The following is a 26,775-nucleotide window of genomic DNA, read 5'->3' as shown; positions in this document are numbered from 1 at the left end:
AGTTAGAGGGCATCATTCCTCCAACTTTATTATTCTCCTACTATATTGTATGGACTATTCTGGGTCTTTTGCCTCTCATATAGACTTTGCAATCAGTTTGTTTATATTCACAAAATAACTTGCTGGTATTTTTGAATGGGACTGCACTGTATTTAGAGATCAGGTTGGCAAGAACCAGTATCCTGGCACTATTGAGTTTTTCCATCCATTAACATAAAATATCTCTTTATTTATTCAGTTCTTCTTTGATATATTTCATCACAGTTTTGTAATTGTCTTCACACAGATCTTGTACTTATTTTGTTAAGTTTATATAGAATTTTTTAATTTTTGGAGACCCTAATGTAAATAGTATTGTTTGTTTATTTATTTATTTGAGAGAGGGGGGTGTGGGGAAGAGGGACAGAAACAGAGAGAGAGAGAGAGAGAGAGAGAGAGAGAGATAATATATTTTTTTTAAATCTTTTAAGTTTACTTATCTATTTTGAGAAAAAGAGAGAAAGCGCTAGCCTGAGCAGGGGAGAGGTAGAGAGAAGGGGAGAGAAAGAATCCCAAGCAGGCTCCATGTTGTCAGAGCAGAGGCTGATGTGGGCCTCAAACTCATGAACCATGAGATCATAACTGAGCTGAAACCAAGAGTCAGACATGTAACTGACTGAACCACCCAGGAGCCCCAATAGGAATGTTTTTAATTTTGAATTCCATTTGTTTGTTGCTGGTATAAAGGAAAGCAATTGATTTTTGCATATTAATCTGATAATCTTAGCAATTAATCTTGCTATAATTGCTTATTAGTTCTAGGAGTTTTTTGTCAATTCTTTAGGATTTTCTAAATAGACAATTGTGTCATCTGGTGAATAAAGACACTTACATTACTTCCTTCCCAATATGTACACATTTTATTTCCTTTTCTTGTCTTATTGCATTAGCTAGGACTTCCAGCATAATGTTGAAAAGGGGTAGTGAGAGGAGATATCCTTGCCTTGTACCAGTTTCTCACCATTAAGTATAATGTTAGCAATAAGGTTTTGTAGATGTTATTTAACAAGTTGAGAAAGTTCCTTCTATTCCTAGTTCAATGAGAGGTTTGTAAGAAATGCGTGCTGGATTTTATCAAATGTTTTTTCTGCATATATTGATAGTCATGTGACTTTTTTGTTGATGTGATGAATTACATTAATTCATTTTTGAATGTTGAACCAGACAGACTTGCATACCTAGGATAAATTCCCCTTGGTCATGGTGTATAATTCTTTTTATACATTATTGGGTTCAATTTGCTAATATTGTGTTGAGGATTTTTGCATCTATGTTCATGAGAGATTATTAGTCTACAGTTTTCTTTTCTTGTAATGTCTTTATCTGATTTTGGTATTAGAGTAATCTTGACCTATAGAATGAGTTAGAAAGTATCTCCTCAATTTCTATCTTCTTAAAGAGAATGTAGAGAGTTGATATAATTTCTTCCTAAATGCTTGACAGAATTTATCAGTGAATACATTTGAGCCTGGTGCTTTCTGTTTTAGACGGTTATTAATTATTGATTAAATTTCTTTAATAGATTTAGCCTTATTCAGATTTCCTACTTAATTACATCCTTTAAGAAAGTTGCATTTTATTTCTCTCAGAAACACGAAATTCACAGATTTTATTATCTCTGAATATGCAGTATATTCACGTGTTTTCTAATAGTCAAGAAATGTAGTATATGTGGTATATATTAGCTGTATGTCTGACTCACTATTTCTAAGCGAGGCTAATAATAAAGAATCTTTAAAAGTCCATATTCTGTAAAAGGTTTAGGACAATTAGAAATTATACTGTTTAAAATGAAGAAGTTTCATCACTAAAAAAATTAATTTAGCATTTATCTTCATGACTCCTGAATTTAAGATACCCAGGTATCTTTGTTTCCCACCAGTATTTGAAATCTTTTATTTTTTAGGTAAAATTTCCTGTAACTGCCTTTACATACTGTCATTATTGTTAATATATAAATAAGAACTATGCAATGACTACTGTGAAGCATAAAAATGTCTGTTCACAAACAAGAAATGTTTTCTCTTCATGTTTTTATATCAAAAACTCATGCTACACTCTAATATCAAGGAATAGCTCATGAGGGCAATTCATTTAAAAATTTTATCTACATGTGCAACGCAGTGTAACTGCCTACTTACTTCAAGCAAAAATTCTATTCTCTAGGTTTTCTAGAGAATATAAATATATACACACACACATAAATTATATATAACAATTAAACAATTACTTAGGTGTATTTAACTATTTATTTAAAAAAGTTAACAGTAGGTTCCCCTTAGTGGTTCAGTCGGTTAAGTGTCCAACTCTTGGTTTCTCGCTCAGGTCATGATCTCATGGTTTGTGGGTTCAAGCCCCATATTAGGCTTTGTGCTCACAGTGCAGAGCCTGTTTGGGATTCTCTTTCTCTCCCTGCCTTTCCTCCACTTGCACTCTCTCAAAATAAATAAACTTAAAAAAAAAATAAATAAGTTAACAGTAAACTAAATCAAGTTAGGAAAAAAGTTTAAAAAATATTAGAATGTAAAGTAAATAAAAATCATCTTGGCATACTGTCACCATGTAAAGAATTTGGACCAGAGCGAGAGACTATGTAGAGAAAGGCCAAAGCAGTATCTGCTGAGGGTGAAGCCATCTTGGATGTTCCAGCCCCGGTCACGTATCCCCAGTAGATAGCACATGGAACAGAATAGAACAACTGCACGGTTAAGCCTAACCAACCTAAGAATTAGAAGATCTAATAAATTGTTTTAAGACATCAAATTCAGTGATGGTTTGTTACACAACAATAAATAGCAACACAACAACATAGGAAAATATCTTCATAACTTGAGTTAATACATATTTCTTAGATTTATTAATGGGAATTATTCTTCCATTTTTTTATATTATCCATTAATAGCTAACTGATAAATAATTTCGACAAAGCTAGTTAACAGTCTTCAGTGTTTTCCTGATATTTACATTCTTGGTAAATGAAATACATTTGATGTTTCTTTTTTCATGTTACATGTCATGATAAAGTAAAATACCATTTAGTAGTACCTTGTATAGATTTCCAATGGTCTTCAATACAAGAAGCTAGTTTAGCCTCTATTGTTTCTTACAAGGTCCCACAAGGCTTGGTTAACCACCATGGGTAGGGCAGGCTGGACAGGACCAAGGCAAGTAAAGGCAGTTGTAGGAAGAACAGAACAACCTGGGAGAAAGACTAGAAGCCAGCAGGCAAAACATCAAAGCCAACAGGTGAGCAAGAAAAAAAATGATCCAATAAAGCTGTTGCCATCAAGAATGTCTATTACCAGTCAATAAATCAGAGAAACAGGAAATCAGGGTAGGTAATGGCTAATAAAGTCAGACAAAGTCAGCAAAAGGGCCCAGGATACTAGTCCAGAGCTCAGTGGCAGTTGAAAGGGGAGGAAGTACTAGAGACAGAAAGGCAAAGCTCAAACCTGAAGGGCTTACTAAACCAGGGGTTCCAGACAAAGGGTAAAACCACATGTCTCAACTAGATGAACATTAGATCTAACTTGATAGTGAGGAATAAAACATTAGCCTGTCTCATGTGTACAGAGTTTCAGCTGAAGAAAATGAAAAGTTACGTAGATGGATATACAACAGTATAAATGTACTTAATGCCATAAAACTGTGTGTTTTAGTAAATTTTCTTATATGTATTTTATCACAATAAAAAGAAAAATTTCAAAAATATGGGGAAAATGTTTAGTAGCATCACTGATCAAAAACACTGGGTCTCAGGGTGTCTGGGTGGCTCATTTGGCTAAGTTTCTGACTCTTGATATTGACTCAGGGCATGATCTCGTGGTTCATGAGTTTGAGCCCCACATCAGACTCTGTGCCGACAGTGTGGAGAGTCTGCTTGCAATTCTCTCTCTCTCTCTTTCTCTCTCTTTGCTCTTCCCCCACTCTCTCTCTCAAAATAAATAAATAAACAAACTTAAAAAAAAATACTGGATCTCTTCAATTTCCCTAAAAAACCTCATATGACCCTGAGGCGCCTGGGTGTCTCAGTTGGTTAAACATCCAACCCTTGGTTTCAGCTCAGGTGATGATCTCACAGTTCATAAGTTCAAGCCCTACATCTAGCTACGCACTAACAGCACGAAGCCTATTTGAGATTCTCTCTCTCTCCCTCTATCTCTGCCCCTCCCTGCTCGTGTTCTCTGTAAATAAATAAACAATAAACTTAAAAAAAAAAAAACACTTCCTATGATGCTCCAAATCACCACTGTACAAAAAATAGTCTATAGACTGAACTGCAGCAAGAAATTATAGCTGACCCTAGAACAACGGCGGGGATGAGGCACTGACCACCATGCAGTTGAAAACCTGCATGTAAGTTTTAACTCCCCCAAAACTTAACTGTTAATGGCCTACTTTTGACCAGATGCCTCACCAATAATGTCAATTAACATATATTTTGTATGCCATACATATTATATACTGTATTTTTATTAATAAAGTAAGCTTAGACAAAACAAAATGTTCTTTAAAAAATTCATAAAATACATTGACAGTGCTCTACTGTATTTATTGACAAAAATTTACATGTAAGTGGGCCTGTATAGTTCAAACCCACATTGCTCAAGGGCCAACTGTAATTCAAATGTGAATGCATTTATCCATAGCAAGAACAAGCAGTAACCTGGGTCTGCATCAGAATCAAGTTTGATACAGCCATGTTTAACTATGTGTATACATAAACATACATATATACATATACATAAATATATACATATACACATTTAGGGAGCAAAGATTTTATTATTTAAAATATTTAAGTAAAATATTTTACCCTCCCCTGCATCATAAAAGTCTCTGGCCTGAACTGAACTGCTTTTACCCTTTCCTTGAAGCTGGGACCAGGAGTCTGAATATAGGGGATTAGCCCCTCTCACCATAGGGAGGGAGGGCTGCAGAGCAGGGACCAAAAGGCAATACCACCACTCTTGATATAAAATGCAGAAAAAGTCAGTCATTTTATCATTAATATAAGAACCAGAACCACATTAGTTATAGCTGGCTGAAGCTAACATTGAAATGCATTTGTGGGTCCACAAAGTAGGTAGTGTTGTGCCTAATAAATATAGAAGTCAATTAATTTATGGGAGGAAGCATCTAAGAATAAAAAATGTTAAGTAAAGGTCACCTAGAAGTAAAATTTTGCTTCAGGTAATTAGGAGTTCTTTCAAGGTGCTTTAAAAACTTAGTAATTTACTGCTAGGAATGTACCCAAGGGATACAGGAGCACTGATGCATAGGGGCACTTGTACCCCAATGTTTATAGAAGCACTCTCAACAATAGCCAAATTATGGAAAGAGCCTAAATGTTCACCAACTGATGAATGAATAAAGAAATTGTGGTTTATATACACAATGGAGTACTACGTGGCAATGAAAAAGAATGAAATGTGGCTCTTTGTAGCAACATGGATGGAACTGGAGAGTATGATGCTAAGTGAAATAAGCCATACAGAGAAAGACAGATACTATATGTTTTCACTTTTATGTGGATCCTGAGAAACTTAACAGAAACCCATGGGGGAGAGGAAGGGAAAAACAAAAAAGAGGTCAGAGTGGGAGAGAGCCAAAGCATAAGAGACTCTTAAAAACTGAGAACTGAGGGTTGATGGGGGGTGGGAGGGAGGGGAGGGTGGGTGATGGGTATTGAAGAGGGCATCTTTTGGGATGAGCACTGGGTGTTGTATGGAAACCAATGTGACAATACATTTCATATATTAAAAAAAAAACTTAGTAATTTATAGTATTTAAAAGTCAAACTTTTGACAGATCCACCCTCTAAAACATAGCCACTGAGCACAGAAGCATGATTACACCACGCAGATACAACTTGCCACAAAGCTTCTATACACAAACTCCTTAATAACCCTTCCTTACATAACCGAGACTTCACAGTAAACCTAGCTATCTAATTTCTCAATTTAGAAGGAGTAGCTGACAGAGGCAAGCGTAACAATATGGAAGAGGTGATAACTGACATCTACAAAAGACAGAAAACGAAACAGACTCTGGACTGTGTTGAGGCACAGTGCAACAATGAATGTATATAATGGTAATCCTAACCCTTCAGAAAAGGGTTAATCTATGCTGTGCAGCCTTTGTTCAATCAACATAGGGAGCACTACGGAAAGACTTCATAAAAATTATAAGAAAAGAAAAAAGGTTCTGGGAATTCACATAATAAATTCCAGTTAGATTAAATATTCATCCATGAGAACACCTTATTTCCTAACCAATGTCAAATAAAGGAGCCACTGCTTTATTTTTAAGTTTTTCTTCCTAAAAGAAACTATTTCAATGCTATCAAAATTGCCTGCTAAAAAATTAATGTACTCTCCTCTGAAATCCCTTACCAAATATTTGAAGGATGTGTTTAAGGGGCAGCTTGTGTTTGTTCTTCTTTGTCTACTGTTTTCTGTTTCCTTTAGGCCTATTTGCAGGCAAAGAGCCAGTAGACAGCTGCTCTAATTACTCAAAGAGCCCAAACTCAAGAACCCTGTTCGTGCATTCCTGCTGTTGAAACCAGGGGTTTACAAACTTTGGATTTGAGACTATTTCTTCACGTGTGCCCCTCTACTATTTTTCTTTATCAAGCAATCATCAGAATCAATTACTTACTTGTCATCCTGTGTAAAATCATTTTATTCACTTATATGTTACGCTTTTTATGCCCAGATCTATATTTTGTCTCAGCTGACTAAAACGATACATGAATAGGCAGTTTGTTATTAAAAATCAACATCCATGCAATCAATTCAAATTAGCCTGTGGTAATCTAAATTAGGGGAAAGGCAGAAGGGAGGAAAGAAGAAAAGAGAAAGGAGAAACTTTTGGTTTATGCTTCAAAGAAATACTAAAATTACTTCAAATCAGCCAAAATGAATCATCTGTCTACCAGCATGCCTCATATTACATGGCCTATTTATAACCAAGAGAAAAGTAACTAATGCAGGAAATAGTTTTGTGTTATAAACTGTGCATAATTTTACTGTTTTAATAATGAAATTAAAACTGACATAATTTTCTTTCTTTCCTATGAACTTCTTATAATTATAACTGGAAGAGAAATGTCAAGTGGTGTCCACAGATAGCTGGCTCTTCACAAGAAGACTGATGGAGAATATATTTCATTTTAAATACATGTCATTTCACAAGTTCTATGATTAAATATTTACACTAGCTTTCCTCAGTCAAAAAAATAAATGAACCGACTGAACTTCTGTTTGATCCTCTCTTCCACAGGATAAATTTCTCTTTTTCTAGTACTTTTAGAGTACATATTTTGGCAAGGGTGGGTTGAGGAGTGGGGCAGGTGCTGGGGATGGGGAACAGTTGCTTTGTTCCAAGAGCAGCCATCTTCTGGCCTTTGGTGATTTTAGCAATCCACGGTCTTGCGCACCCTCCAGAAATCTGGAAAGTCTGGGCACCTGAGCACCTAGCTCCAGTGCTCCAGCTTTCACTACACTGGACTCAAGCAACTGACCCACAAAGCCCTAGAGTTCACCATCATGCAACATAAAACTTGAATGTACTAACAACCACTTATTATTTATTGGTAAGTAATGCACAAAGGAACTTGAGTTAACATGAAGATGCAATCTGGAATAAGAATCCACAAATCCATACATTTATGAGGTTAGTATTTATAATTTTCAAGACCAAAGTCATTGCAGAGGTTTTGATTATTATTAAAATTAATGAGATTGAAGATCCAGTCACAGGTAAAATTTGCCTTAAAAGCAGAAGTTTGACAAATAATTCTGGTTCAGTCTTAAAAGTATTTTGAGCATTATGTGCCAAACAGTTTGAACACAACTTTAAAACCAAAAGGTCTCAAGTGGTTAATCAGAAATGAGAGGCACACACTGCATTTTATACTGCTTTCAGTCTGCTGACACAACATCATTCTGTGCTCTCTAGTGAGCAAGAGTAATCCTCTATGGCATTAAGATGAGAGGTTGAGCATGAAACCATGGGTAAGTCAAGTAATGATTTTATTCTTTTTGTCATTTTTCTTTCAAGTGGAAGATTCCTAACACTCTCTGCTGCTGACAATGTTTATAAACAGAACTCTGAGAAGCATTTGAATGCAAAAAAAATAAAATAAAATAGCTCTTTCCTACAAAGTGTGATAGACAGTCAACCAGCTGAGTTCTCATTCTGCAGACACGGATTTGGAAGCACTTTTAAGAACTAGTTTCGACAAAAATAAAATTCAAAAATTGCCCAAATTGCTACTTTTAATCTCCATCAAAGAAAAATAATGTTTAACTTAAGATTTGCCATAGGGGCGCCTGGGTGGCTCAGTCAGTTAAATGTCCAACTCTTTATTTCAGCTCAGGTTGTGATCTCACAGTTCATGAGTTTGAGCCCTGCATCGGGCTCCACACTAAAAGTGCAGGACCTACTTGGGATCCTCTCTCCCCCTCTCACTGTCCCTCCCCCACTCATGCTGTCTCTCATTCTCTCTCTCTCTCTCTCTCAAAATAAATAAACTTAAAAAAAAAGATTTACCATAATTAGCTATACTAACAACTCTGTTCTGGGAAAATTTAGAAAACATTAACACTGGGAAAACAGGGTTCAATCAGATATATACATTAGGATAAGAGCTGTGTCATGGTAGCATTTCATTTTAACAAACCAACCTTCTACTCCTTATACCTTGTAATCTACAATTTTATGGCTTATAATAAAGGAATCTAGCTGTTAGATGCAGGATGACCCAACACTTCATCTATCACTCCCTAAAATTTGTCATGAATTTTAAAATTCTTCTTTCACATGGTATCTGCATTCTACATTTCTGATAGCCTTTCTGAGAAGGATCCTAAGTCTCTGACAGTGAACTGCTAAGCTAAAGCATAACGTTAGTGTTTAGTGGATGATCGGACTTCAATAAGAGGAACTATATAGTTCATCCTTCTAAAAGTAAAGTCTGCCTCCCCGCATCCACTGAAAAACTACAACTAATTTTTCTTGTAAGAGCATCAAGTGTAGATGTCTACTATGTGATAGTAACATACATTCGATCCATGTACTTGCTTTTTTAAGGTTGACTTGTTTTCCTCCCAAAGCAAAACATACTGCACTGCAAAATCAGTGATGTTGCAATTATTAAATTACCAATCATTGCCTGTTCTGTACATTTTGACACCGTTTTAACAGGGATTTAAGATAATAGAATCTAACTCCAAATTAACAACATTGTTAGATAAACACCATAACAAAATAATAATAAACTCTGCTTCCATAAAAGTGGAATTGTAATCTGAGGACACATTTCAGTCAGTTTACTGCTTCCCTTGTTAATCTTTCACCTTCTAAAATGCATTTTACAACTAAAAGTGAGAACGAACGTACATTAACAACTCTCTACTTTGTGACACTTAACTTTTATAGAACATATTTATTCCCCATATTCTGCCCTGCTCCCCACAACACCTCTAATACAGGAGATCAGCTGAGAAAATTGTGTCTAAAATGGGAAGCTCTGGAGCACTTGGGTGGCTCAGTCAGTTAAGCATCCGACTCTTGGTTTTGACTCAGGTCATGATCTCACCGTTTGTGAGCTCGAGCTCTGCACTGAGAGTGTGGAGGCTGCTTGGGATATTCTCTCTCTCTCTCTCTCTCTCTCTCTCTCTCTCTCTCTCTGCGCCCCTCCCCACATACGCATTCACACACATGTGCACTCTCCCTCTCTCAAAATAAATAAATATTTTTAAAAGTAAATAAATTTTAAAAAATAAAATGGGAAGCTCTGAGCTGACTATGAAGCCAAACGGGCTGGTGCCTCCGCCTGTGTAGACGGCATCTGTGAATTTTTAAGAGGTGCAGTGTCATGCTTCACGTGGCTTGCTCAGCTGCAGCTCTTCACAAAGATGAAGCACACACAATACTGCCTCCACTTTTCTTCCCAATCGTGTCAGTCCTCCAACATGCAGACTCCTTTATGGCATTCCTCCAGGGCCATAAAATGTCAAGGGGGACCCTTTCTCCCAGGAAGACACAAAAGGACACCTATTCAACTCACAGGTAATAGATACCCAATGCAAGGTGTCATGCTCAGCACACAGAGATGGTAGGTTGTAATGGACACTGAGCATGGCTGAGCAAGGGAGACAGAAACATAAACAAATAACAGAAGTCAGTCCACATAATAAGAGCTATAAAGTTCTATGAGAGTTCTAAAGAGCTGGTAAGATCAGAGAAGCGACTATGAAGAGGTGACAGCTCAAGGGGCCCTCAGAGAATGGGTAGGAATCGGAGATACAAATAAAGTACACTCTGAATAGGTGAGCAAAAGGAGACAGCACAGCATGAGGCTGGCAGGTATATAACATCTGCTCACTCTTCCTATTTGTATCCCAAACTTATTCTACTCCATATCCTAAAGTGATTCATATCTAAAAATCACTGCCAACAAATGTTTACTCAAGACTACACTGTCACAGGCACTGTTCTAGGTGTTGAGGATGCACTCTGAATAAGACAGGCAAAATCACTGCTCTCGTTGAGCTTATTTTGCAGTGGAGGAGATGAACAAACAGATCCATAAAAAATATAAAAGTTAATGTCAGACAGTGATAAGTACAAAGAAGAAAAGTAAAACAGGGTAAGGGCACAGTGATTTAGGGGAATTTCTGTAAGAGTGAACAATGAGATGGTATGTGAGCAGACCTGAACCAAGTGAGAAAATAAATTATTCAAACAGAGGAAAGATGGGGAAAGAGTGTACAAAGGCCCTGAGGCAGAACAGTTTGGCATTTCCTAAGACTAGCAAGAAGTCCAGTGTGGCTAGAATGCAAGTGAAGCAGAAAAAGGTAAGAAATGCTCTGGAAAGGCAAGTGAAGTGAGAATAAGTATTTCTCAATAAGAGCACTATTGTCATTTGGGACAGGATAATGTAGTCTTGTTTCCATTCAGTATCATGGTCCTTTGAGGCATCGAATGCCAATAACACTATCCTTATAATGATTGAAGAAACCATCACTTATTTCTAAACACTCCTATAGGTGACAAAAAGGGAGCAGTACCTCCCACTGAGAACCACTGAGCCAGATGCTGTGTGGCTTTGTTGTTATAGTTGATATAATGATGTTGAGTGTAAGGGAGAAGCCACTAGCGACCTGAGGACATATGAAACGTTGTCTCTTTTCGTAGAGCTATGATCTGAATTTCATCTTTAAAAGATGTTTCTGTCTACTTTACGAAAAATTGAGTCTAGGAGATCAGAGTAGCCCCAGGATAACCAGGTACAAGGCTCCTGCCATCATCCAGGAGATTATGACAGCTTGGACTGGGGTAGTTATAGTGGAGATGCTGAAAAGTACCAACATCAGGGGCATTTTGTTGACAGAGCCATCAGAATCTACCTAACGTGTCTTCATCCAGTTGAAGCAGAGTATTGAAAAGGGAAAGCCAAAGACGAAGTTGGGGTGGGAAACTGACACAAGACTGCTGAGGACCTAGAGAGCTAGCCTAGGACGTGTAGTCTCATTCTGTGGGCAACAGGGTGCTGAAGAATGCTCCATGCTTCTGGCAGAGTAATCCAATAGCAGCCTACAGACTACATGGCAAAAGGAAGAGACTTAAAACAGAGAGACCAGTCAGACAGAGGGTGAGGCCAGTTACAGCATCCTTCGGGGTAAAGGAAGCAGGCTCCCTGATGAATCCAAAAGACATCACAGAGACAAAGGCAGTGCCAGTTATGACTGGCTGACCCTGATATTCCACTCTGGGTGACAGAGGGATCACAGGGCCATGAACAAAGCTGGGCATTATGGAGAAATGGGCAGTTTCAGAAGAAAAATACTATGTCCAGCATCAGCTTCAGATATGTTGGGTTTGAGTGCCAGCCAACCTCACAAGTAGGAAAGTCAGCCGAATATGTGGGACCAGAGCTCAAGCACCAGTTAGGGCTGCAGATCATTGTTTGGGAGTCATCAGCAAGATGATGACTGTAAAAGTCACACATGTGAAATAGCACCACCACCAGAGAAGTCAGAAGAGAAAGCTATGGATACAGAATGTGGCGACAGAAGAGAAGGAAGAGGCGGTTTTAAGAACACAGTTATGTGCAACAAGGTCAAATGCATGGATGTAAAGGGGGATAAAGACTGAGAAAAGGCCAATTTTTCTTGTGACTAGAGTTAAGAACTGCCCAAAGTGCAGTTTCATCAAGAGAGAGAGAAAGGTGACTTCAAAGTGCTAAGGGAAGCGAATCAGTCTTGGAAACATAGGTGACAGTACACTATTTGTCAAGGTGTGGTTATAAAAGGAAGGACATAAAAGAGTTGGAAGCTTGGGCAGAGTTGTGAGGAGGTTGTGTGAGTGCACATGAGTGTATGTGTCTCAGGAATGAGAATTAACTTAGGGAGTTTAATGAGAAGAATTCCAGTGCAAAGGGGGAAACTAAAATTGCAGGATGACACCACATACTAACAAAATAACAGGAGAGGAGAAGGGATGCTTCTTCCTCTGTCAAACAAAGGAAGATGGTCAGGCCTGGGACCCATGGTGGCTGCCATGTTGCTGACAGGCCCTCTGCACATAGCAGACTGGCATCGACAGCATGTGAAACGCTGAGGTGACTGACAAGACAAGGAATAAAGCTGCAGACAGCAACGCACTTCCGACAATCACTTTAGAAGAAACAATATTCTGACTAATGCCTAACGTTATTCTAATCAATGTCGTGACATCAGAACAACCAAATGTTGTGACTCACAGTTTGGCGCTTTTGTTTAGTGCACTTGATGTGAATGAAAGAGGTGGGTGGTTAAGTATCTTTGGTAAGTGAATAAAGAATAACCTTCCAGACAAGGCTCAGCTTGCTATATATAAAACAGTATATTTTGTTTCTGAAATTCATTTAAACTCCTATTGGTTTGTCTTTGTCAATCACTTGACATTTATAATTCAGTTTCAAATTCATAAATCAAAAGGATTCCGCTTTTTACCATAGCTGTCGTGTCTACATATCAAGTTTTTTCCTGGTCACCACAATATCACCATGCCATAGCACTGAAAAGCAAAATATACAGAGTGCTATAATGAGAAAAAAAATTGATGGAGCTTGATTAAAAAAAAAAAAAGAGCAGGAAAGAACAAAATACAAAGATGAGCTAAGTAATTAATGAGATAATCAATCATAGCTCATACTAACCTCATTTAACTATCCCTCCCCCAAAAAAGGAAATTACAGAAAAAACATGAGCCAGGAGCAAAGGCCTTTAAAACAGGAGCTTCTGAAGTAATTGGCCATGATGCACCATCAATTTTATAAGAAACTTCTAGAGATGATGAAAATTATCTTTGTAAATATATTTTACAGTTTGCCAAAATTACCAGCAAAGCTAAAGTCTTAAAATAACTATGAATGGGTGACACCCTGAATAAGTTAAAACAGCATTAGTTACCCCAATTCTAAACCTAAGTTGTACCATCTCAACTACCAAACTAGTTTTTAAAACACATAAAAGTGGGGCACCAGGGTGGCTCGGTCGGTTAAGCATCTGACTTCAGCTCAGGTCATGATCTCACTGTTCATGAGTTGGAGCCCTGCATCGGGCTCTGTGCTGGCAGCTCAGAGCCTGGAGTCTGCATAGGATTCTGTGTCTCCCTCTCTCTCTCTGTCCCTCCCCCGCTCATGCTCTCTCTCTCTCTCTCTCAAAAATAAATAAATATTTTTTTTAAACTATAAAGGAATTGAGAGTTCATTTAATTCCAATTATAAAATAATAGGAAAAAATAAAAAATTCACTAGATAATAGGAAAAAATTTACAAGTTCACTGTCATCTATCAGTAACCCATTTTCAAAGAACTCTTAATTTATTAAACACTGAAAATACTTGAATGGAAAATGATGAACAAATAACTATTACCTATTTCACATATTTTAAAAAAATATTCCTGTTGAAAAAACTGTATCTGTCACCAAATATTTCACCTTTCACTGATAGGTACATGGCAAAATGATTCATGGAAACCATCCATGGCTACAAAAATGTGTGGTTTTCTTAACAGGTGTCAGGTATCAAGTTGGAATTTAGGCTTTGCAACTTGTAATGGAGCCCAGAGCAGCAAAATGTTTCTTTTAAAATCTGAATTGTATTTTATATTCTGAAACAACATTTGGCAGGGGTAGCTGAGATCCCTGGGTGTTCCATAACATCCATGCATTATTTATTTTACTATCCTACCATATTAATCTATAATTACTCTGTGTGCCTTTCTCCACCAGTGGACTGGAAACAACTTAAGAGTAGAGAGACCATTTCCCCAGGAAGCAGAACAGTGTCACTGAGATAAACCCAGCCAATTTTAAGAGGAATGTCAAAGGGCAACAGGATAACTACAATACAATTTCTCACAGGAAACATACCATCTCTGGATACTTGAGCAGAATCTAATTGCATCCCCAAACACTTCATCTCAGAAAATTCATAAGGAAAACTTTTAAAAAATAATGCCACAAGAATGAATGAAGGGAACTCCATAAATTCTGGAGTCATAAAGTGATTCTGAATCCCAAATGCCTGGTCTGAACTTTATTAAGGATTTTATTTCCTATAAAAGTAACATAATACATTTTCAATTTTAATCTTTCTTCAATAAGTTATTTCACTATTCTACTTTTTCAAACTATTTCCATGAGCAGTAAGATCATCATCAAATATACATTCTAAATGTGTATGTTCTAAAAATCTGCACTAGAAAATACAGGCTATAAAATTAAGTGTTCTTCAAATACAGGGAGCCATCTAAACATATTATAGTATGCATGTGCATTAGTTTCCTATTATAGTATGCATGTGCATTAGTTTCCTATGATTGCCATAACAAATTAAATTATTAAAATAACACAAATTTATTATGTTATAGTTCTGGAGGTCCAAAGTCTTAAATGAGTCTCGGAGTGCCTGGGTGGCTGTCAGCTGAGAGTCCAACTTTAGCTCAGGTCAAGCTCTCACAGTTCATGAGTTCAAGCCCCACATCAGGCTCGCTATTATCAACACAGAGCCCACTTCTGATCCTCTGTCACCCTGCCTTTGCCCCTACCCCACTTGCACTCTCCCAAAAATAAATGAACATTTTTTTGAAAATAGGTCTCACTGGGCTAAAATCAAGGTGTCAGTGGACTGCATTCCTTTCTAGAGGCTCTAGGGAAGACTCGGTTTTCTTGCCTGTATCAGCTTATAGAGGTTGCCTTCATTCTTTGGCTCATAGCTCCTTCTTCCATCTTCAAAGCCAACAGCAGCACCTTGAGTTTTCTTCACCTAGCATTAACTCTGCTTCCCTCTCCCACTTCTAAAGGCCCTTACAATTACATTGGACCCATCTGGATAATCTAAGATCTTCTCATCTCAGAGTCGGCTGATTAACAAATTTAATTCTATCTGCAATCTTAATTTCCCCTTCCCATATAACAACATATTCACAGGTTCCAAGGGTTAGGAGTGGACATCTTTGGGAGAAAGGGGCATTATCCTGCCTGCCACAATTTGTAATCACCTATTAGTACACTGACCATTTTATTTTTTCATACAGATACACAGACATACGCCATAGCCACACACACACAATTCTTTAGGTTTCTCTGTTTTACTTTATGAATTCTAGACTAACTCTGCTGAATAGTTCCATAAACATCTCCTATAACTTTATAGTGTTAAATTTTTATTTAAAAAAAAATCTGTTCTTGAAAGAAATTCCAGATGGTTCAAAGAGTGTAAACCAGAAAATATTTTACTTTGGTTAAAAAATATGCTAATAGGGGCACCTAGCTAGCTCAGTCGGTAGATCTCGGGGTTGTAGGTTCAAGCCCCACATTTGGTATAGAGATTACTTAAAAATAAAATCTTAGAAGTATATATGATAATAAAAACACAATAACTCCAATGAATAACTCTTTTAGGATCTCATTTTAGGCTTATTCTAGAAAAGGTCCTAAGTCTCTTGTTCATAGTTACAATTCATTCTGCTATAGGCAAGTTGACCTTACGGCTACATTTTTGTTAATTTTACATTATCTCAAAAGAGTGAGTTTTTCCAGAAATTCTCAAGGTCTCCATTCAGTTAACCAAGGATATCTGAACTCTGTCTCAACTGTCAGTGCTTTCCAGTAAAAATAAATCATGACACTTTAATTCCAACTTTAGTTGTGGGAAACTGGACTCATCTTTACAATTCTTTTCTTATTAAGTGAAGAGACTTACATAAAATAAAGTATTTGAATTTAATTTAGAATGGTTCTTTTGTCATATTCAAATCAATTCTCTAATACTTCTGCTGGCTACTTTACTTTTTTTAAATTTTTATTATTGAAGTACAGCTGACATACAATGTTATATCAGTTTCAGGAATATAACGTAGCCACTTTCTTTAAATGATGATCAAAGAAACAATTTCTGAAACTTCAAAACAGCAATTTAAATAGTAATGGTCTATTCTCAAATACATGACTTTGTTCCCCAAAGTGTGTTGTGTGAACACTTGGTAATGTAAATTAGTATACCTCTAAAAAACAAAACAAAACAAAAACCCCGATTCTGTGGTCATATATATCTAGAAAAGGATGTACATTATGCCCCCCTTTTGGAGGATCACAATGCACATTAACTTTTTAAAACTCTTAACAAGTCCCAAAACACTGAAACCTCTAAGTTTGTTCAACCTCACTCACTGTTTTCCAAACACAGCTATAAATATCCTGGGCTGAAGCAGGAAAGTGAGAAGAGAATACTGATGTAGAGAATATCTCCATAGAGTATTACTTATTGAGCACTCAGAGCATTCTCAACAGACCTGGGAATAAAACCAATCCCAGTTTAGCTCATGAGAGTTTATGAAACATATTTACAAATGTCAAATGTAGAATCAATGCCAAATTGCAACTATGATTAAAATTTACTTGAAACAACACAAACATGAAAATGTACTGCAGCCTCTAATTGTATTTATATGGATGGGTCTTCTAAAATAAATGTTTAACTCAAGAGGACTTTAAATGATCCAAGTCTAAACAAACCATACCATCTATATAAATAGTCAAAATGTATCTCATTCAAAATGTTGGCCCTCAAATAGAGCTATGGATGTCCCATCTACTACATATAAGCAACAGATTCATAAAAAGCATTTCAAAGGTTGTTTTCCTTCATTCACTGAATAAAAATATTTAATTAAAATAAACTGAAGTTAATTTTAAAGGGATAGGAAATTTCTTTCAAATGGTTTTCACCTTGTTTTTCAATAAAATTCTAGAAATATTTCAATCTAAATTTAAAAATTTAACTTTAATCTTAAAATGTTAAGTATTAACTATTCAAATAAAACTGACTCCTCCTTTTTAAAAATTCTACAAAAATGAGATCTACAGTGCACTAGGCTCAATACATTTAAAAGCAATGTCTTTGATCACTCAGTGTCCCGCTCCTGTGAGATGATAAAACACAGCATGAAGACCACACACTCTGGGGTCTGGGGTGGGATCTAAACACTGCCTCGCAGCAGCTGTGTGCCCTAGGCTTACTTAGCTTCTCAGTGCCCACACTGCTTCATTTATATAAGGGAGAGGGTAATAACCTCTACCCCGTGGGGCTGTTGTGAGAACTAAGGGAGTTAAAATATGCCAAGCAGTTAGAATAGTACTGGCACATAGCATTCAACAAATGTGTCCTGTTACTACCATACTATTGTTATTTTTACTACCCTCTACCCATGTTTGTTGCCATAAATTGTTATTCATAAATGAAAAGGAAAATAAATTTCTCCAAATTCTACCTAAATTGCCTACATTAGTTTCTGCCCAAAGCTGTGACAGGATACCTACACCTTCACCAACTACCCATAACCACCAATTACCCATTCTGTTCCCATCAGAGTCCTGAACAATCAATGCCTTTGTCTACTTCTGCTTGAACCATCTCTCTTCAATTATTGATTCATTCAATTATATTCAAATCTACCGCATGTTGACCACTGTTCTGCACGTTAGAAATATAAAGATATGTAGGTATCAGGTCCTGTCTTTAAAAACCTGTTAGTCCAGAAGAAAAGCAAAAGAAAATATTTCAACAGTTTAAAAAATTCCAGAATGGAAATATATCTAAGACATAGTATTGACAAACAGAAAGGCCTGACACCCTTGCTGAGGGGACAGAGTGCCAGGCCAGGGAGCTGGTCAGGGGAGAAAGGGGAGAAAGGCACTGCAGGGGAGGGGACAGCTTGCTCAAAGGCAGACAGGCAGGAACGGCTCAGAGTAGTCTATACACTGGATAGCCAATGAGGGCACTTACAAGGTCCTATGAGGTGAGAGAGTAAGTGGATGTCAGACCCAGCACGCTCTTGTAGACCATGCTAACATTTTTGGACTTTATTCTCTATTCAGTAGAGGGCTCTAAAGAGATTTAAACAGGTAAACAGGGGAGCTGGTGGTTCAGATCCATATTTTGAAAAGATGACTGCAGCAATGTGTAGAATAAAATAATAGAAGTAGACACTACAACAAACAGGTAGATCAAGTCAATAGGCTTCATGATTTTTCCCAGTACCTTCAAATTTAGAACACTCTTACAAAAACGTTGTGTGGAGTGAGCTTTATTACCCTCATATTCAATGTCAGACACTGAGCTTCAAGAATATCAAAAGACTTGCTCAGGGTCACATAATGATGAGGAAGTAACAGCCAAGAGGGTCCCTTGAATCCAGGTTTTCTCATTCCACTGAACCTCTCTCCTCAACCCTCTGATATTAAAATAAAAGGCAAACTTTTGGTCACAGCACATCCCAGAGTTGTAGTCAACCTGGTTTAGCTGAGACAAATGAATTGAATTTGACTAATCAGATAACTTTCTTTTTTATTTAACTTTTAATGTTTACTTATTTCTGAGAGAGACAAAGCGTGAGCAGGGGAGGGGCAGAGAGAGAGGGAGACAGAATCCAAAGCACACTCTAGGCTCTGAGCTGTAAGCACACAGCCTGATGCAGGGCTCGAACTCACGAACCGTGAGATCATGACCTGAGCTGAAGTCGGACGCTTCAACCGACTGAGCCATCCAGGCACCCCTAATCAGATAACTTTCTGATTGAAATGGCATAGTACATGTCATAGCTACGTAAAATGAAGTTGATTCAGCAAGTTTTTATAAACTTTAGTCCTGAAAGTTGGCTGCTACTAGATATTTTTTACCCTTCTTCCGTGATGTGCATAAACCCCCAAATAAGATTCATGCCCATCAAACAACTAAGCAGAAATTTAGTTGAATCCATAAACTGTGAACATCATATAATCTACAACTCAGATCAATGGTGGAAACTGCCTGGTTGTAAATATTAAGTCTTACTATGTATCAGATTATTAAAAAACTCTGATTTCCTCAGAATAGTCGGTAAATGTAATGTTCTCGTTAATTTACTATTCTGATTATCTGGAAGGTAACACATAGGCTATGTATCACAGAAAAATTACCAACTTTCAAAGAATTATTATAATAAAATAATTTAGAATTAAAACTATACTGAATATGATAATTCACGGTCTTCATTTGAACAGCTGATGATAACCAACATTACTGAAAGGTTACCATGGGACGACAGGTACTCTTCTAAGTGTCTTATATCTAGTAACTCACTGCATTACATTTTATCTCATCAACTTGTTGATAAATAAGAATTGTCACTGTAAGTCATGAAAAACAAACCCAGTTACTTAGGTTCTTTTGGGGGGGAAGGGGGTGGTTTGGCTTCTGGAAAAATAAAAGTTCTATTTCACCACAGTAATTCACTGACTGATTTTCTTCATAGCCTCCAGATAATGAGCAACTTAATCAGAAAACCACCTCCCTCTACCCCATTATTTCACAGAACCATTACTCTTTCATACTTGTCAGCTCTGCCCTTACAAGCTGACATTTCATTAAGGGACATAATTGAAAATCTAGCTTTCAGGTAAGTCTGAGGGTCTTCCTTCCCCTTCGATTTCTCTATTTTGATCCCTGCCCCAAAGCAGCTATAAAACATTTTCTGTCCCTGCTAGTTACCATCTGCTTCCTGATCCTGTACTCTGAAATCTTCTTCAATTATCATTCTGATTCTCTATATATCCCTAAAGCTGAAACGTACTCCTGGTTTACTGGGTTTTTTTTTTTTTTTTCCATTCCTACCTTACTCTGCTAAACCTGTCCATTTAATCAACCTGAACACTCCTGAGAAAGCAGTGTCCTCGTCCCAATTACTCTAGAACAGAGATTCTTCAGTAGGCGCATCCCGGTCCACTCCCCCACCAGGGAACATTTGGCAATTCCAAACCGTTTATTGTCCCCACTGGTCAGATGGAGGGGATTGGGAGGAGTATGCTACTGGCATCTAGTGGATGGATTTCAGGGATGCTACTAAATATCCTACAATGCACAAAACAAACCCCACAAAAAAGGATTATCTAGCCCCAAATGTCCATGGTTCAAGGCTGGGAAACCCTGATCTAGAATATGATCTCAGTCTAAGTACCACAATCTTCCAGTTCTCCCAAGAAGCACATTAACATAAAACTCTTCAAATATACTGCCATGGTGGTTAAAGAATATCAGTTTTGGTGAAGAACATTTACTACATCCAAATAGAGATGTCTTAATAGCTGCTTTCATAGGGATTAATTAACACATTTCTAAGACTAGACTTCTTATTTAATAGACATTGCTATACCTCACAGCACACCTTTTTAGAATGAACTGCTTGGCAGTGTTTGGAAATAGCCTTACACTTCCAATAGGTCACTTGAGCATTCAATGGTATTTAGCACAAGAGAAATCTACCTGCACTCTAAGGATTCTTTCTATTTAAGGCAATCCATGGTAAATTGATTTGTTTCCAGGTCAGCGTTTCTCAACCTTGCCACTATTGACATTTGGGCCTGATAATTCTTGGTTGGAAAGGGTGGCTGTCCTGTGTATTGTAGGATGTTTATCAGTATCTCTGGCCTCGACTCAGCAGATGCCAGTAGTAATGCCTTTGCCAGTCCGATATGACTAATGTCTCCAGATATTGCCAAATGTCCTCTAGGGAGCAAAATCACTCCCTTGCCCCCATTGACAACCACTGTTCTAGAGCTTTAAAAACAAAAGCCAGCTTTCCAACCTGGGCCTGGCAGAATGGCTCTTGCAAGGAAGGGTGGTAAGAAGATAAGCCATCCTTCCGTCAAGGAAGCAGTGACCAGAGAACACACCGTCAACACTCACAAGCACATCCAAGGAATGTGTTTCAGGAAGCATGCCACTCGGGCCTTCAAAGAGATTCAGAAATCTGCCATGAAGGAAAAAGGAACTCCATATGTACACTTTGACACCAGGCTCAGCAAAGCTGTCTGGGCCAAAGGAGGAAGTAAGATCTCATGCCATATCCAAGTGCAGCTGTCCAGGAAATATAATGAAGATGAAGAGTCACCAAATAAACTCTATACATTGATTATCTACATGCCTGTCACCACATTCAAAGTCTACAGACCGTTAATGTGGATGAGAACCAACCACTGAGTTTCAAATAAAACCGCCACACACACATTCACATACACACAAAACCACCTCTAATTTAAGTTTTCTATACCTACATTTTCATGTATTAAGTTTGCTGGGCACAGATATTTTTAATAATTAAGTCAACAAGTTCTTTTATGTTGATATTCTTAAAATAGTATTCCACCTATAATCCTACTGTGGAAATAAGACTCAGTACAACACTGCTCTAATTCTTAATAAATATAAATGAAAACATATAAATATTAAACAGTACCGAAACACTATGATAATCTGGCTTACATTAACACAGTGGTATCCTTACAGATGAACCTAGTCATCAAACTATTTTGTTTACAGTTAAGTTTTTAGAGATGTCATTTATTCTGTAGCATGACAAAATTCATAACAAAAAAGTGTAGGTAGCATCTTTTCAACATTTATTATGTATTCCATACTTCTTATTCTAACAGCACCACATGCACAATTTTAAAAATCCCTTTCATTGATACAATAACTCTGTATGATAGGTGCTACTATTTTTCCCATTTAAATATGAGGCAATTAAACAGAGATGTTAACCTAGTAACCTACCAAAGGTCACACAGGTATCTGTGACAGAGCTGGCATTGCAATCCAAGCAGCCTAACTCAGAATTCGTGTTCTCACCTATTATGCTATACTGCATCTCATATACTAGCATGTCCTGTTAATAATTGTAAATCATATAATAATGAGCATACTACAGGGAAATTTTACTTAATTTCTTTCAATGCTACTTCCTCTTCAGCCTAAGTGACAAAACTGTTCCGGACAATATATGTCTCAGTTATGGCCACTGTGCTATAATAATGTAACAGCCTCTGTAGCCTGACTGCCTGGTTTCCAGTCCCGGCTCCACCACTGTGATCATTGTTAGGGCTGTTCACAAACACTCCAGTTCTCTTCTTCCTCTGGGCACATGGCAGGACCACACTTCCCTACCTCCTTTAAATGGAGCCATGGCCTAGTGACTTTGTTTGAACAATGAAATGTGAGCAGAAGTAAAATGTGTCACTTCAGGTAACTTGAAGAGCCAGAGCTTGCCTCACCATTCCTTTCCTAGAAGAAGGAGTTTAGATGGAGCCGTTGTCAGGCTGGATCTCTGAGTAACTATAATGAGGAGAGCCCCTGTGACCCCACACTGGCCATTTATCATGAGTGAAAAATAAGTCTTTACTGTGTTGAACCTCTCAAATTTAAGGGTTGTCTATTATTACACCAAGGCTTAACCTATTCTAAATAATACACTTACTTTTAGATATGTGACCTTAAACAAGTTACTTAACCTTTCTGTGTCTATTACCTCATCTGTAAAATGGAGATAATAATGGCAACTACCTTATAGTGTTGATGTAAGAATTAAAAAAGGGCCCAGAACATTGTTTAGCATACTGTAAGTACCCACTATTTACCCTAGATATTCTCAGGCAAGCTAACTCATCACTATGGTCACAAGTCTTTATGAGAAACGGATATGTAAATGCATATATTGTTTCTTATTACTCTAACAATAAAATGCTAAATACACAGACCCAAAAGCTAACCAAATAATTGGTCAGACCCAAATAATTGACTGACAGGCATAAAAACTGAATAATAAAACCCATGATCCCCTTGCTACAAAATGATGAAGTAAGGAAAATAGAGGAAAGATGATTATATTTAATCAGCCCAACTTTTGCTTCTGCCCCATCCTCTGCCAGTAATACACATTTAAACAAAGACAAATAAGCACACACACACACACACACACACACACACACACACACTCTTCTCAATGAAGAGATTTAAGTTGCCAGCCAACTAGAAAGATATTCATCAGAAGGAGCCAAAAATGTAGTGCCAACTGGCCGTGTGACATGCACAGTAATGTCTACTAATGAACCAGTACCTGACGTCACGTAGCTAGGGATGGAAAAAGCGGATAGAAAAGCAGTGATGTGATGTGGAAAATCAACTTGGAATTTTCCTAGACACACGGTAAAGGTGACTTGATTAGGAAGAGGATCATGCTTAGAATCAAGAAACATTTTTAAAGAGCACAATCACCAAAGACAATTTTCATCAGGCGCTTTTTTATTTACTCAGGAGATAATTAAAACTGACTTCAAGAGGGGAAATGGTTGTAGCTGTCCATAAGATGGCTGTCCATATCAACGACTAGCATACTACAACTACGAGATTCTAAAGTCTTTAGTAGACATTTTGGTGAAGGAAGCAAAGGAAGACTTTCTTAAAGTTAGAGAAGAACCACAATTACATATTGAAAAAAACATCCTACTCTACTGAAAATTAACCTTGTCTGGGGCTGCTATAATAAAATGTGTATGTAGAGTTTTACATATTTTTAAATGCAGATATGAATTACAAGGCTGTGAAAGTGGCTAATGGAAGGGAATGATACATCCAGCTAAGTCACATGTAGAGTGATGAAATCCAAGCTTGGTTGTGGCAAGTTATAGATTTTTAAAAACTTAAGAAAGAGTGCCCTGAGACCCAAAAGGTCAGCAAGAGGACACAAAATAGTGAAGGTGAATTAGTAATAAGACTGCAGAGAGAGAATACCCTATAGTCTTAATCAGGAAATTAGAAATAAGCTTATTAGACATCTGTGGTTCTTAACATTTTAGAGTTACAGAGCCCTAGGAAAATCTGAGAAAAGTATATGGATCCTCTTTCCAGAAAAAAAAAATTTTGTTTTCATGTACACACAGAATGTTCATAAACTCAGAAGAAAGAAAATAGAAAAAGGTCAGAGATTTCTGGATACTCTACACAGATGTCAAAGGTCATGGGGAATAAATGAGGAAGTAGCAGAAACTTCCCCTTCCAGGAACTAGAAGATGGGAAGCTAAAACAACAGTCTGACAAAAGACTGAATATCAGAACAGGAAGATAAGCCAAAAGGATGACACAAACTTTACAAGCACTTGGCTGCCATTCCAGGATGCCTCTAGAAAAACGCTCAAATACTACAATTGTTTCTACAATGTGAATGGTGAGGAATGAAAATACTGAGACTGGAACTCAAAAAAGAAAAGAAAAAAAAAAGTTGAGACTAGAGTGTTGTCTCCAAACTTGTCCAGAATTGGGACAGCAGCCCAAATCCAACCCGCAGAGGCAGAACCCATCACATCAGGGGGAAAGGAACCTGGCAGGTGTTCTGGTATGGAAGGTTGTGGGGAACTCTGGCCCTGACCAAATGGTGCAGCCCAGAAGCCATCTTTGCCATTGGGAAAGAGACAGAATATTAAACTCCCATAGATTCTCTGCTGCCTTCCCATTTTACCAATACCATGAATCTATGGGACTCCTCGGTTGCAAACATACAGTACATTCTTACAGATCTGTCCTATAGACGCCTGTGAGGGAGAAGAGGCTGAGAATTATGGACTGTTGTCTATCAGGGTGAAATGACCTTCTCAAGATCCACAGAAAGGTCAAGAATCAGTTCTGTGTTCCTTTCACAAGAAACAAGCCACTGCCTCCTTTATTCTGGCACAACTCAGCCAACTATGCTGCCAGGGTTCATTCCTCCCATCATCTAACTGCTAAATAAAAATTCTTTTAGGCTTGTTGGTTTAGGGAATGTGAGAAGCAAGGAAGATGATTCATTTTCAGAAATACCAAATAAAAGCTGTGCTGTCTAATTAACAATAGGTTTACAACCTATTGGAAATATGTACAAACTCCCCCCACCATGGAGTCCCAAACCCTTAGGCACTTCACTTTCTGGTTCTTCTTCCCCCTAGGCATTTCTCAGGCTTATTTTCAAGGGCTTTGTAATGAGCATGGCCAAAGAACAAAGGGAGAAGGGAATGAAAGTCTCAGTATCATCTCAAGGTATGTACATTTGTTCTAATCAGACTACTTCTTCCTTTACATGGGCATAGGCAACATCCAGCTAAGGCTGCAACCTCTGTAGTACTCACCCAATGAGGAACCGGGGGAGGGACTTGCATTGCTAGGAGATAAACTGTCTGCTATAACTGCCCTGAGTGTACCTGTCCATCAGACACCCCCTCTTGCAAGAACATTGATTAAAGTCTCCCCTCATGGTGCTCCAAGTCTCCACATCCCTCCTTTGATTGGGTCGATGGGCTGATTTCGAACAGGGAATATTCACTTCCATTCTGAAAATGCTTTGGCTGTGGTAATAGATTGCTGTAAAGAACTCTTTTATCACACCATCTTCCTTCTACTCCTGCCTGCCTCACATTTAGTTCTGCCTCCCATCACTTCCAAGGCAGCATTTAAGTTTCTCCATTCTTATCTTCCTATTTGATTTCTAGATTATTTAACTATTTCAGGCACAAAAATTGACAAATAATTTCCAAGCTAGGTCTGTCTTTCTTTTCCTCCCTTCCACTTTTCTGGTTTCAAGATACCATATGGGTCTTTCATGCATTCTCACAAGACAGTTTAACTGCTCAGCCACTGGCCTTGGTCAATTCTTATACTAGAATATATTAGATACATTTGGCTTACTTAAGTAATGCTTCACTGATCTTTTTTCTTTCTTACCTCCCTTTTCTACATGGAATTTTGGCCTTTTGACAGTCATATGTGGGTCGCTGTTTTAGCCAAGACTGCACCAATAAGAAAGGTTTTAAAACTACTTACTTTGTATAAAGGGGATATTTTTGTTACCATCACATATCTCTGTCAAACCATGAAGGATATAATGCAGGCCGAGTGCACAAGCAGCATGCAGAAAAAAGCTGACATTCAAGAAGTCAAGCATAGAGGGAAATAATGAGAGGTTAATGAAGTGAGCTCTGAGTCACAAGTGTTATTCAGAAAACAAAACAGACATCTGTAAGGATCAACCTTGGAACTAGTCATTGCACCTTAATCAATGTGTATATATGCGTTTTTATTAAATAACTGTTCAAAGACTTTCAAATAAATTAAAAGTCTAAGTTTTAAAACTTTTAACCATTCAAGCTTTAACAATGTCCACCTCATTATCAAACATTCCTATATGAATGAAATGAGTACATTATTTGAGGAAAGTACTCAGAATAACTGCCATTAATTAATTGCAAATTATAACACAAAACCTATCAATAAAAACTTTTCTTTAAAAATCATTAAGGTCTGTGGTAAGATTTATAAAGCACAAACTCAAAGTAGACA

The 26,775-nt window shown here is 37.5% G+C and overlaps 1 protein-coding gene and 1 pseudogene across 2 annotated transcripts in view; one reads left to right on the top strand and one right to left on the bottom strand.

Moving 5' to 3' along the window:
- The window catches only part of SH3RF1 (SH3 domain containing ring finger 1), a 178,993-nt gene that overhangs the window by 123,448 nt on the left and 28,770 nt on the right, over positions 1–26,775 (bottom strand). The gene's annotated exons all lie outside the window — the stretch shown is intronic.
- LOC112858203 (large ribosomal subunit protein eL31 pseudogene) lies at positions 21,037–21,626 on the top strand (annotated as a pseudogene).

This window comes from Puma concolor, chromosome B1, assembly GCF_028749965.1.
Source record: "Puma concolor isolate L17-30 chromosome B1, mPumCon1.1.hap2, whole genome shotgun sequence".
In the NCBI taxonomy this organism is placed as follows: Eukaryota; Metazoa; Chordata; class Mammalia; order Carnivora; family Felidae; genus Puma; species Puma concolor.
Note: the sequence above shows the minus strand (reverse complement) of the source record. Positions and strands in the feature narration are given on the sequence as shown.